Here is a 13780-nt window from a genome sequence, read left to right on the forward strand (position 1 = left end):
TCCTTGTAGCCTCGTGAACTGCTCTTGTAGTCGCAGTGCAAAAGCTCTGATAGGTTGTCGGGGGCCTTGCTTACAGTTAAAGAACTGGGATCTAAGGACAGCTACTGGGGTGGTATCACCATATTGTTCCGTCAAGAACTGGAAGACGGTTTGAGCGGTGGCTCGGACGGCCTCGGGGGCAGCCTGGACTTCCCGCCGTGCTTCCCCCTCTAGAGAATTTAGAACAAATTGCAGCTGCTGTGCCGCACTCAACCCTTGAATCCCAGCCAAGTATTCAATCTGAGCTTTCCATTCGGCTAATCGTACCTCAGACTCAGTTCCGCCATACTTCTGGATCCAGGGGTTCCCCATGAACACTGGCACGACTCGGGGGAGGGCCTCTGGCAACTCGTGGTCGGACATTGGGGGACCTTGGTCGCTAAACCCGACATGGAATCCTGCCGAATACGCCAAAAATCTGTCACAGGTCGGAGCGGACCACAGGTGTCGTGAGTCCCGCCCCTTCCTTGTTTCCACCTCGAGGAGGTCCCAAAAACACCCCAATGACCAGACACACAAGACAACCAGTAATTAAAAGATTAAAACCACTTTATTAAATTACTAAAAAAAGGTTATTGTGGAAGGGAAGCTAAAATCCAATTCTCCGGGAGTAACAGTCTCGGGTCTCTTAAGCTCCGTCACGGGAGATCTCAGGTGAGCCCTTCACTCCTTTGGGCTATACAGGCGGGTGTACAACACAATATGCTGGCTTTAGCTTTGGGCATAAGGCAAGTACATCAAAGTAACTGGGGCTTCACTTGGGCATACAGGCGGGTGTACAACACAATATGCTAGCTTTAGCTTCCAGCATAAGGTAGGTACATCAAGGTAACTGGGGCTTCACTTGGGCATACAGGCGGGTGTACAACACAATATGCTAGCTTTAGCTTCGGGCATAAGGTTAGTACATCAAGGTAACTGGGACTTCACTTGGGCATACAGGCGGGTGTACAACACAATATGCTGGCTTTAACTTCGGGCATAAGCTTACGGTGAATCGCTGCCACATAGAGAAGAAAGGTAAGGTGTCATCGACGGCATATAATTTGAGATGGTTTCTTCGCCCGCCTCAGCACTCTCTTCTTTTACAGGGTTTCGTCAGGCCTGAAAGGTGGTTGTTGACGACACAAATACAGCACCACACTGCAATTTTCCAGTGCATACACTCACAGCAACGGACAGAGACTCACCCACTGCACTCCACACACTCTTGGTGAATTTAGGGTCACAACCCCATCTGACTCAAGACTCGTCCTGGAAATCGTAGAGGACTGATGCAAGGAATATTCCTTTAAAGCGTCACTGCCACGACTCCCCAAATTTTTGTTCTCGCTCACTGGTCCCGGCTCACCCACAATCCTCCTCCACAGTGGGGCCGCACAATTACTATGCCACAAACTCACAAGAAGGCTCACAAATAGTTCACTCTAAAGGATATTGTTGCTGTACGATGGATTAGGGTACTCACACCGTTATTAACCAGAGGCCTCTTTTCCCCTCTGCTTCCCAGCTCTTGGATACTCCTCCAGCTGTTACATAACCCGTCGAAAGGGCCTCCTTCGGCAGTACTTCCAGTGAATCTTCCTGTTTCCAACCACTCAAAGTTTGTTACACATGTCCATAAAGTATTTCACAGTCAAGTAGACATCCCAATATACTCAGCCCAGTTTCTGTTTCTGCCGAATCCTTGTCTCCGTCTTCGCCCAGCCCACAATATCCTCCGCCTTCTTCCTGCTGCACTCGCCCAAACACTCCATCTCACTCGCCGAAACGGCTGGAATAAAAGACCTCCTGCTGCACTCGCCCAAACACTCCAACTCACTCGCCGAAACGGCTGGAATAAAAGACCCCCTCTCTGCAGTTTCTCAGGCCCTCTTTATCCTCCTCCTGCTCTTCATACTGCCCAATCCGCGATCGCGCCGCTCATCTAACCGCCTGCGAGCGATAAACCCCTGATTTCTTTTCCCGGATTTCCCGGAAGTATCCGGTGTTTGAGGATTACGGTCCGGGCGGAACCAATCTCCGTCGTTTTTTCGTTCCGCCCTTACAAAGTCACCCCGTGACACTTGCGCAAAATCCTTGGTTATTCAAGACGGAGTAATGACGCAAATCTAAAGCGATACAACTCGCCGCTGATCGGGTAATTCGCGTCGCCTTTTCAGAATTCGATGGAAGCTTTGCTATGCTTGCTTGAGGGTCCGAGTGAAATGGCGTAATGTGTTTCTTCTTGTTAGTTGTGTTGCCGAAATATTTCAATATGGCCCCAAAGACTTTGCACACAGTATGGCACTTATCAACGATACCTTTCTCTTTGTCTTAACAAAATCCAAAGTGTTGCTTCACGGCTGATTTCTAATTTGATGGAGCAGGTCGTAATTTGTCCATCTTGGGCTAAATGAAGCGATTTAGCCAGCACATTACGAGGCTGAATCCAGCTTCTTATTCGCAGTTTCTTTTTGACGCTAACCGTTCCACCTTAAAAACGCGAAGCATCCGCTTTTCCAGTTTCTTATTCACGCTTAGTTTAGGGACCGTCTCGCTTTTCTCTTCTTTTACGTTTTTAAAAAAAAACTTTGTGTGTGTGAGTGTCTGGGTGTGTGGGCGTGTGCGTGTGTGTGTGAGAGAGTGCACAGAGGAGGGGCTGCTTGCTGTCTAAGTCATGACATGCTGAATTCCCCTTGAGATGACCGTGAACTTCACGTGGAACCACCATCACCCACTCCGCTTACCATCCTCAATATTCCTTTGATAGAACAGTTTTTTAGGCAGCCTATCTCCACCATGAATATTAATCACATCCAAAAGTACCTACATGTTTGAATATGCAATATTCTAGTGCACAGCATGCAATACGGTTTATGCATAATTAAGTCAATTACGTGTATATTTGTAAAAAGCATAGTACACACAGTTTTGTTATACTTTCCAAATATATAATTAACTGTCCCTCTTACCTCTTATGTAAATTAATTATTTTCTTCATTGATGTATTTTATTTTTATTCTATATATTTTTTTTTTCCATTTCCTGTGTTTGTCTATGTACTGTATTTTTTCATTCTGAGCTCCTGAAACCACAACACGTTGCTTGTCTTTGTGTGCACAATTGGAAAATAAAGCTTATTCGAATTTTTTTTGATCAATTGCTCTTATACAATTGATAAGACTCATTTTTGGTCTTAGCCAGTGCGTTATACACACATTATATTACTATATCTATTACATGTATATATATTTATGTAAACTTTGTCACTTGATTTATGTACAGAAAATGTCTAATGTCAGAACTGTGTTTCTGTACAGGTATGTCTTTGATGGTGCGTTAAAAGTTCCACAGCTAGGTTTTTTCCTTGTCTTGATGTCATGCACGAAAACAGACATTTTTACTGTAGCATTTTTAAGTTATTGACCCCTGAAGTTGGGATATCTCACAGTACTGTTCAATGAACCAATGGTACATTTTGAGGTGCTACATCTTGAAAACTTTTAAGGGTCCGTTTAAAGTTCCACATAGGGGTTATTCCCAGTATGCTTGACTATCACCTAGCCAAAAAAGAATACTTTTTTACTGTAGCATTTTTAAGTTATGGACCCCTGAAGTTGGTATATCTCACAATACTGTTCAAAGGGGAAATGGGACGTTTTGAGGTGCAACATCTCAAAAACCTTTAAGGGTGCGTTTAAAGTTTCACATAGGGGTTATACCCAGTATGCTTGACTACCACCTAGACAAAAAGAATACATTTTTACTGTGGCTTTTTTAAGTTATGGACCCCTGAAGTTGGCATATCTCATAGTACTGTTCAAAGGGGCAATGGAACATCTTGAGGTGCTACACAAAAGGGATATACCCAGTATCACTGACTACCATCTAGCCAAAAATTTTTAAATGTTCCACAGCTGGGTTATACCATGTCTCTTTGTCTACCAACTTGCAAGAAAGCAGACTTTTAGTTTTAGTGTTGATTGTGCAGGAGATAAGGTGATTTATGTCAATGCCCAAAGTGCTGAAATGGCTATTAAGAATTAGAATGCCTCAAAAAAATGCAATATCAATAAAATTTATTCTGGTATTATCATTATTCACAAAAAAAGTTGTTCTGCCAGATATTATCCTATCCCAACAACCATACATTAATTCAAGGCGTAATTTGTAAAATAAAAAATTTACCCATGAGACTGATTTTGTTGTCTAGGGTCACAATTAAGTTCTTAAACACTTTACAGTCTTTATTTCTAAATATATGAAATGCAGTAGAATCCTCTTTAAGCATCTAAATCACATTGATTTTTTTATATTAACATTAGTGACTTTACAGTAGGTTTAACAACGCGGCCCCTTTAAGAACTGCCGCCCTAAGCAGGTCTAATGCGCTTCCTATTTTTATAACTCTTTATATTCATTTAATACTTCAGAATACAAAATGTGCTTTCTGGCATAATCTTGCCTGTTTTTGTTCATTCAAGGACGAAAGAGAAGTTAATACTGGTGCGCTGTCTGAAAGATTCTGACGCAGCCTTTAGTTTACCAGACGGAACTGCTAATTCACAGCCAGAAACTGTCAATATACTGGACGTGTCAATACAACTATTTCAAAGCTTGACTTAATAGTTTAAAAACCTTTAAATGAATAAAAGTGTGATAACATTTAAATTTATGCATTTGGCAGACTCTTTTTTCCAAAGTGACTTAAATTGCTTTATTCTATACATTTATACATAGGTATGTGCAATCCCCTGGGATCGAACCCACAACCTTTCGTTGTTAACAATGATCTTACCACTGAGCTACATGAAACCTTGTGAAATTTAGCGCTTGACAATGTTTACAGAAAAAACGGATGTTGTGTTAGTGGCGTTAAATCTTTGTAATGCGTGAGAAAAGTAAGCCGCGTACATACATATATATACATATACAGTATAGATATATACACATAGCACCTTCTTAAACATACTACTCGTGCAAGAGACCCCTTGTGCGCCCCTTTCTGGACACTGATGGTCCAGGGCAAAAGGAAGTTAGTGCAGGCATTGTCAAAAGAAATACATAATTTCCTCCCTGCCTAAAAAATGGTTTACTTTTTAAATGAGCCCAAAAAATCTATGAAACAATTGGTGGTTCGTCCATTTGGAGGCGACATTTACTTTTACTACAAAATTACATTTCAACAGACTATTATGACCCCGAAGATCATCATTTCACAAAAGGTCATGCGTGTTTTCGAACTCACTCTTTTTCGTCTAGAACTATAGTGTGACTGTAATTGCGTTGGTAAATTAGTACATTTAAACTAACTAAATAAACATAAACGTATGCCAACTTCAGGGGTCCATAACTTAAAAATGCTACAGTAAAAATGTCTGCATTTTGGCTAGATGGTAGTTAAGCATACTGGGAATAACCCCTATGTGTAAATTTTAACGCACCCTTAAAGGTTTTTGAGATGTTGCACCTCAAATTGTCCCATAAGTGCAACGGTCCATTGAAGAGTATTGTGAGATATGCCAACTTCAGGGGTCCATAACTTAAAAATGCTTCAGTAAAAATGTCTTCTTTTTGGCTAGATGGTAGTCAAGGATACTGGAAATAACCCGTATGCGTAAATTTCAACGCACCCTTAAAAGTTTTCGAGATGTAGCACCTCAAAATGTCACATAAGTGCAACGGTCCATTGAAGAGTATTGTGAGATATGCCAACTTCAGGGGTCCATAACTTAAAAATTCTACAGTAAAAATGTCTTCTTTTTGGCTAGGTGGTAGTCAAGCATACTGGGAATAACCCCTATGTGTAAATTTTAACGCCCCCTTAAAGGTTTTTGAGATGTTGCACCTCAAAATGTCCCATTGCCCCTTTGAACAGTATTGTGAGATATGCCAACTTCAGGGGTCCATAACTTAAAAATGCCACAGTAAAAAAGTATTCTTTTTGGCTAGGTGATAGTCAAGCATACTGGGAATAACCCCTATGTGGAACTTTAAACGCACCCTTAAAAGTTTTCGAGATATGGCACCCCAAAATGTCCCAAAAGTTTATTGGCCATCGTACTGTTTTGTGACATATGCCGATTCCCAAAATGCTACAGTAAAACTGTCTGTTTTCGTGCATGACGGTAGACATCAAGACAAGGTATAACCTAGCTGTGGAACTTTTAATGCACCATCAAAGATATACTTGTAAAAAAACACAGTTCTGACATTAGACATTTTCTGTACATAAAACAAGTGACAAAGTTTACATAAATATATATACATGTAATAGATATAGTAATATGTGTATAACGCACTGGATAACACCAAAAAGAGTATAATCAATTGTATAAGAGCAATTGATCAGAAGAAAATTCGAATAAGCTTTTTTTCCAATTGTGCACACAAAGACAAGCAACGTTTTGTGGTTTCACAAGCTCAGAATGAAAAACTACAGTATAGACAAACACAGGAATTGGAAAAAAATAAATATATAGAATAAAAATAAAATACATCAATGAAGAGAATAATTAAATTACATTAGAGGTAAAAGGGACAGTTAATTATAGATATGCAAAGTATAACAAAACTGTGTGTACTATGCTTTTTACAAATATACACGTAATTGACTTAATTATGCATAAACCGTATTGCATGCTGTGCACTAGAATATTGCACATTCAAACATGTAGGTACTTTTGGATGTGATTAATATTCATGGTGGAGATAGGCTGCCTAAAAAACGGTTCTATCAAAGTAATATTGAGGATGGTAAGCGGAGTGGGTGATGGAGGTTCCACGTGAAGTTCACGGTCATCTCAAGGGGAATTCAGCATGTCATGACTTAGACAGCAAGCAGCCCATCCTCTGTGCACTCTCACACTCACACACACACACACACACACACACACACACACACACACGCACGTGCACGCACAAACAGACAAACACACACGCGTGCACGCACGCACGCACAAACAGAAACACACACACACGCGTGCACACACACACACACACAAACACACACGCCCACACACACAGACACTCACACACAAAAAGTTTTTTTTTTAAACGTAAAAGAAGAGAAACGCGAGATGGTCCCTAAGCTAAGCGTGAATAAGAAACTGGAAAAGCGGATGCTTCGCGTTTTTAAGGTGGAACGGATAGCGTCAATAAGAAACTGCGAATAAGAAGCTGGATTCAGCCTCGTCTGCACATACATGTTCATCTGTCAACGGATATATTTCTATTCTGCTCACAGTGGCATTTTGAATTGAATACAGAATCGATTCTGAATTATTGAGAATCGATTCTGGATCGGTAGATAATGAATCGCGATGCATCTACGCATCAAGTTTTTCCCACACCCCTAGTTGCTATGGTCACCAGAGATCTGGTCCTACCTACACTGTAAAAAAAGGGTTATTTTACAGGTAATATTCTGTATTTTTTCACAGAATTTCACCTTTTTTTCATTAAAATGCTGTTGTTTTACAGATATTTGCTGTAATTTAACGTTTTACCATTAAAATGACAGTATTTCATTGTAATTAGCAATTAGATCAAAATTATGTTTTTTTAAAGGCAATTCATACTATTTTTACAGATTAAAAAATTTATTTTTACATAAAATTACTGTAAATGTTTTATGTTTTTTAAAAGCAATTCATACTATTTTTACATAAAAGACATAAAAGACATATTGCTATAACATATTGCTACTACATATGTATGTGCATAAATGTGTGTGATTGTAACTTTTGTTGCCTATTCAGATTTCTGTATTTTGACGAAGAACAAAATATTTGCACTGAATTCACTAATTTCAAATCCATTAAACTATTTAACATTCACACTTTTATTCAACAGCACACTTTATTCAGATGCATCTTCTTGTTTGTATGTGTGTGTGTGTGTGTGTGCGACACAAATTCAAATTTGCCGCCAATTCCCGCCCACAACGGCGAATGTGTCTGATTGGCCACATGTTTTAGAAGTTTGAAAAAGGACAAACGGTTACAACGGTTATAATTAAAATGGTTTAATGAAGCTCACACAATTTTGTTCATATTATTGTTCACAAGTAAGAGAATATAACGTTAAAATAGAGGAACTTTTCTTCGGGTCTTCGTTTAAGGTTGGAGCGTCATCGGTGGAACGTTCTCTGGGGTTTCTCCGGCGATTGCACCTGCACGTTGCTTCTCTCGTGGACGTTTCTCTGGTATGCTGTGTATCGTCTAAATGCATATTTTTTTTTGTTCAATAAGTGTGATTTAAGGGATCGCAGCCTTTGATCGTGTTGGTTGTGATGAAGTGTGTTTAATTGTAATAAGATTGTTATGAAATTCATAATGTGCTTACTCATAGTGTCTACACGAGAGAGTGAGAGAAGCCATTGCCCCGTTGATCCACTGCTGATCTGTTTACAAGTATGTTGTTTGATTAGTTATGTTTTATAAAAGAAAATATCGGTTTGGCTGTTATTAAATGTATTGTAGGCTACATAGTGTTTTAAGAATACATTTGAATAATTCGCCATGTGCGTGACGTGGTGAGGCCTGCACGTGGTGTGGTGCTAAATGTGTAGTGAATGTTTCATTTGGATGCTACTAATGGCATTGTAATTGTTTGTTTCATTAGTATTTTACATCATTTGAATTTGAATAAACATACTTGAATGTAATATAGTATATACAATATTGTAATATAACGTTACTTCTAATGTATTATAGACTATTGGAGTGCATTGAAGAACAATCGTTGCCTACACAGTGTTATCCTCCTTTAAAAATTTGCACCCAGTTGACTAAAACGAGGCCTGATGTAAACGTGCTTTTAGCCTCTTAACACCCTCGAAATGTTATTAGGCTACAAGTGCCCAGCAATGTGAAGTGATTTTTTTGAGTGAACACTGTGAATCTGACTGCAGTAGATGTGAAAGATATGCATACTGAATGTAAATGTAAAGAATATTTTAAAATATTTAATTTTCATTTCAGGTTATGTGGAAAAGCCTGTGCTTGATGGAGATGTAAAGCAGATGACCACAGCATCCCAGGTCCCAAGAGGGGACTGTTTTAGTAATTTTCTAATTAGTAATTACTCAAGGTCAGATTATTACATTATTTCCTATGATAAGAGTACAGAAAACAATTATTTAAGAAAAAAAAATCATCCAATCAATTCACCAATGTTTTATTTTTATATTCCATTTGAAAACGAGATCACAAATCTGTTCTCGTATTACATGTTCAAGCCTTAAAGGGGTAGTTTGGCCAAAAAGGATATTAAACCCATGATTTACTCACCCTCACCCCCACGGATTACCCTCAGAAGGCCTTCGTTTATCCCCCTGGAGCCGGATGGATTACTTTTGTGAAGGATGCATGCACATTTTTCGGACTTAGGAGGTGGACTCCATAACTTGACATTATAACCACTGAAAGATCTAAGACATTTTCTAAAATAACTGAAAATGTGTAATCGATTTGCATCTCGAACGGCTTGAGGGTGAGTAAATCACAGGATAAATTTCATTTTTAGGTAAACTAACCCTTTGATATCAATCATAATAACAGGTCGTTTCAATGTTTCCTCCATAATGAGTTTGGAAATTTAAAAGAATGCTTAAACTAATCCATTGCACTTTGAAGGTACACTATGCAATAGTTATTCATGGTTAGGGGTAGTCCTAACCCTAAATTTAAATAGTATTTTAAAACATTTCTTTCTTTTGTGATTTCAGATTAGAAAAACCTGTGCTTGTGGATCTACATCAGATGACCATGGCAACCCAGGTGTGGAAATAGGATACTGTTTATACTTTTAAATTTGTGTAGTCTAAGATGGACGATTCTTCTGACACCATATGAATGCATACGGTCGTCTGGCAGAAGCTAGGTAATTTAGATTATAAAGTTATAAGTATGGATATTTTTCTTACACAAACGCATCTCTTCGCTTCAGAAGGCCTTTATTAAAGGATTAGTTCATCTCAAAATGAAAATTACCTGATAATTTACTCACCCATGCTATCCAAGATGTTCATGTCTTTCTTCAGTGGAAAAGTTTTTTGAGAAACATTTATAACAGATTGTTTCGCTAGATAAGGCCCTATTCCTCAGCTGGGATCTAGGAGAGACATTTGAAGCACTTTAAAGTCCTTTTAAACCGCATTGATTTGGACTTTTAACATTTGGGTTGCAGTTGAAGTCCATTGTGTGGAGAAAAATCCTGAAATGTTTTCCTAAACCTTAATTTTCACTGAAGAAAGAAAGACATGAACATCTTGGATAGCATGGGGTGAGTAAATTATCAGGATTTTTTTTCATTTTGAGATGAACTAATCCTTTAACCCCCCAGAGCCATGTGATTGTTTTTATGATGGATAAATGCACCTGTTCACTTTAGCTAACCCTTTAAAATTTATTTTGAACTCTGGACAAAGAAAATGTTTCTGTAATTGCTTTAAAAACATACTCCTTGCTCCATCTGTCTGGTAATGCAGGAAGCCCTTTCCTACTTTATGGGTATGCACATCTTTGAGAACCATGGTAAAAGTAGCTTTGTAAGGTGATGCTCACAGTTAAATCATACCAGTGTCAGTAAATGTGTAAAATAAATTTAGCAGATATGTCTTAAAAAAAGTTACCATTAAATAGCACACAACTATTGATTTTTCTCTCTCTTGCTCGTTGTGATTATGATTATAGCATGAAAAGCATTCATCATCGTTTAACAGCTAGTGCAGGTGTGGGGCTTCCCTGTGTTACCATACAAAGTAGGGAGCTAGGAACTTAGTTTCTAATAATACGGATAATGAAAACACATTATTTAGACCCATGCAGAGTTCAAAATATTGTTAATTCCTTTAAATGTCCTTGTTTTTATTTTTCCAGTAAAACACTTTATTTGACAAATGTATAGATTATTATATTGCCTCTTAATGTAGCTATTTGTCCATGCTCTGCTTGTATTACTGTCCAATTAACATTAAACATTGTTTGCAATTCACTAATGACTTCTGTTTTATTGGAGGTACCCATTACATTTTGTTGTTGATTTTATGTACTAATTGGGATTTTATAAATTTTTCTTAGTTATTTTGCAAAGGTAAACTATTTTAAAAGTAAATAAAAGCCATACATTTACAGAGATTAACCTGAAATGTAGTTGTTTTTAATGTGTTCACATACTAAATACGTTTTTATACATTTTTTCTTAGTTATTTTACAAAGATAAACTATATTTTAAAAGAATATTACTGTATAAATACAGAGCAACTTAATAAAGTAACTAATAAAAGCCATACATTTACAGAGATTAACCTGAAATGTACTTGTTTTTAATGTATTTTCACATACTCATTACGTTTTTATACAGTTAAAGAACAATTATTAACAGTAATATACTGTAATTTAATGAATTGTGACTGTAAAATATTCTCTGTATTTTTACGGTTTTTGCATGTAATTTTGAGAAACTGTTTTTTTCTGTAATTTGACGGAATCCGTCTGGAAACTTTGCTGCCAGAGATTTGCCGTTTTTTTACGGTTTTTTTTTTACAGTGTAGGTGTTAGTTGCAGATTGGGGGTAGACCCCCTGGCGACTTGCTTGCTGGTTGGGTGAAGGGTGTCATATTTAAGAAATATTAGGGATGGGCGATATTAAATCGTTTGCGACATACCGGTAGAAATTCCCCACACGATAGGAATTAGTCTTCCCGCGACATAAACGATAAATTCTAGTTGACGACATATTTCTTTGTGAGACCGTTCACAGCTCATACGTGAAGCGAAAACGGGTATAGCGGAGGGCGGACGTGAAGCTGAGAAAGAGTTTGCACTAAAAGACGATCTCTAAATCTCGTTTAAGATAGGACTGTAGATGCATCCGAGTTAATGTTTAGTTTCACTTTCGTTTTATTTAATTATTTTGTTAAGTATTCGTTGATAGTCATAATGCGTTACACCACAAAATTTAGTCTGCCTAAAAGTATTTATTTAAACATTCGTTAGATGTTATGCGCGCGTGCGCAAAATGTTTAATTTGATTTCTTGACTGTTGTATACAGGATGAACGGAGCATCCCGTGCGCAGATGACGCCCACATGTGCTTTCATAGCCACACACACAGTGTGGAAAGCTCTGCTGCCTCTTTGCATACATTTTCCAGGCTGCTGCGTACTATCTCTGGATTTACTTTTGAGAAACACGGCTGCTTTTTGTGTCTCTAGAGTGATTATCCATATCCATCTGACTCCTGCACTCTGCCTGACTTGGACTGTTCTCCAATAAATATTGTTATTTCACATTCGTTTCTAAATTCTCCTTTGTGTTTGTGACAATATTTCCAAAATGTCATTTTCAAGGTTTCCTGAATATCAAATAACAAATATAATAATAAACATGTTCCAGATTATAATCTTAATGACTCCATGCAATCTTATTGACTTTATAATGTGTATTTCAAAAAAAAGTACCCTTAGTTGCAGAAACACCCAAAGACAACAGAAACGGAACTACATAAAACAGAAGACGAGGTTAGGAAGAAGAGGTTAGGAAGAACAGGTGAAAACGAAACTTAGACTAAACATCCCTCACCCTCCACACAGGATTCAAACCTGAGATGCCAGGCACATGTTTTAGCAAATGACACCACTCAGCTGCCATGTTGCATCCCAGGCTCCTGAGGGCATGTGTTAGAGCGGCAAGTAGCAATATGGCCCAATCGCTGCTCCTATTACAGTGCACAGCCACAAGAACAAAATGTACATGAAAAACATACATCTTGATGGGAACAGTTGAGAAGAACTCAAAATGAAGGCTATCTTTATAAACATAATATGCCTTACTCACAAGATTTGAAGCCACAACATCAAAGTGTCAAGGCATGGGGTTTAACGAGTTGCACAACTCAACTGAAAAATTTAGCACCATCTGGACCTACAACAGCAAAGAGCAACAAGAGCAAAAACCACGAAACGAAACGTGCAGGAAAACAGACAGGTTGATAAGCAGAGGGGAGAACGATACATAGACTTAAAATACATGATACTCCACGTATGATTCGCACCCACGACCCCAAAGACTCAAGGCACATGATTAAGCAAATCACACTAAGCAGCAAGCATGTTGCATTCAGTTTCCCGTGGAGACATATCAGAGCAAAGAAAGTAGCAATATGGATACATTACGGAAGTGCAGCACAGTTACCGCAGAGCCATGAGAGAAAAACTGTAACAAAAATGTAAGTGAAACAGACTGGTTGAGAAGAACTCAGAATGAAGATACGAGCACAACACTCTCACCACACTGGATTCGAACCCACAACTGACAACAGACTTGTTGTTTAGCAAAACACAGCCAGAGCCACGCTGAGGCAGAGCACAGAAGTGTAAACAGCAGAAACGGAACATACATGAAAAAAGGAGGTTGAGATAAACAGGTGAGAACAAAACATAGACTTTACAAACATTCAACCTCAAGGTATGGGGTTTAACAAATTACACCACCAAGCTGGACACTTAAGTGCAGTGTGGAGCTATAGCAGCACAAGAGCAATAATCGTGATGAGTGTATATTATGTGCTCTGAAATTCTGTAGATCAATGGTTTTAAAGGTTACAGCTGTTTGAAAAGTGAATTTATGAACTGCTGGTGGCACTATAGAGTGAGAGCTAGGGCCCCCATAATAGATCACATGACTGTTGAGGGCCTGTTCTATTGCAATTATTGCAAGTAACAATAAACATTATGCATTAATATAAACAGAGA

General features: G+C 38.4%; 1 long non-coding RNA gene across 4 annotated transcripts; it reads left to right on the forward strand.

Moving 5' to 3' along the window:
- Positions 1–7301: 7301 nt before the first annotated feature.
- On the forward strand, positions 7302–11019 carry LOC130439214 (uncharacterized). Of its 4 annotated transcripts, none has more exons than XR_008909422.1 (4): positions 7302–7439; positions 8144–8227; positions 8374–8435; positions 9006–11019. It is a non-coding gene; the product is annotated as an uncharacterized LOC130439214 (long non-coding RNA). The 4 variants fall into 4 exon arrangements; XR_008909420.1 differs by lacking the exon at positions 7302–7439 and having other exon boundaries at positions 8019–8227; positions 9006–9516; positions 9752–11019; XR_008909421.1 differs by lacking the exon at positions 7302–7439 and having other exon boundaries at positions 8019–8227; positions 9006–9114; positions 9752–11019.
- Positions 11020–13780: the final 2761 nt, after the last annotated feature.

The sequence above is a fragment of the Triplophysa dalaica genome, chromosome 17 (genome assembly GCF_015846415.1).
Source record: "Triplophysa dalaica isolate WHDGS20190420 chromosome 17, ASM1584641v1, whole genome shotgun sequence".
Lineage (NCBI taxonomy): Eukaryota > Metazoa > Chordata > Actinopteri > Cypriniformes > Nemacheilidae > Triplophysa > Triplophysa dalaica.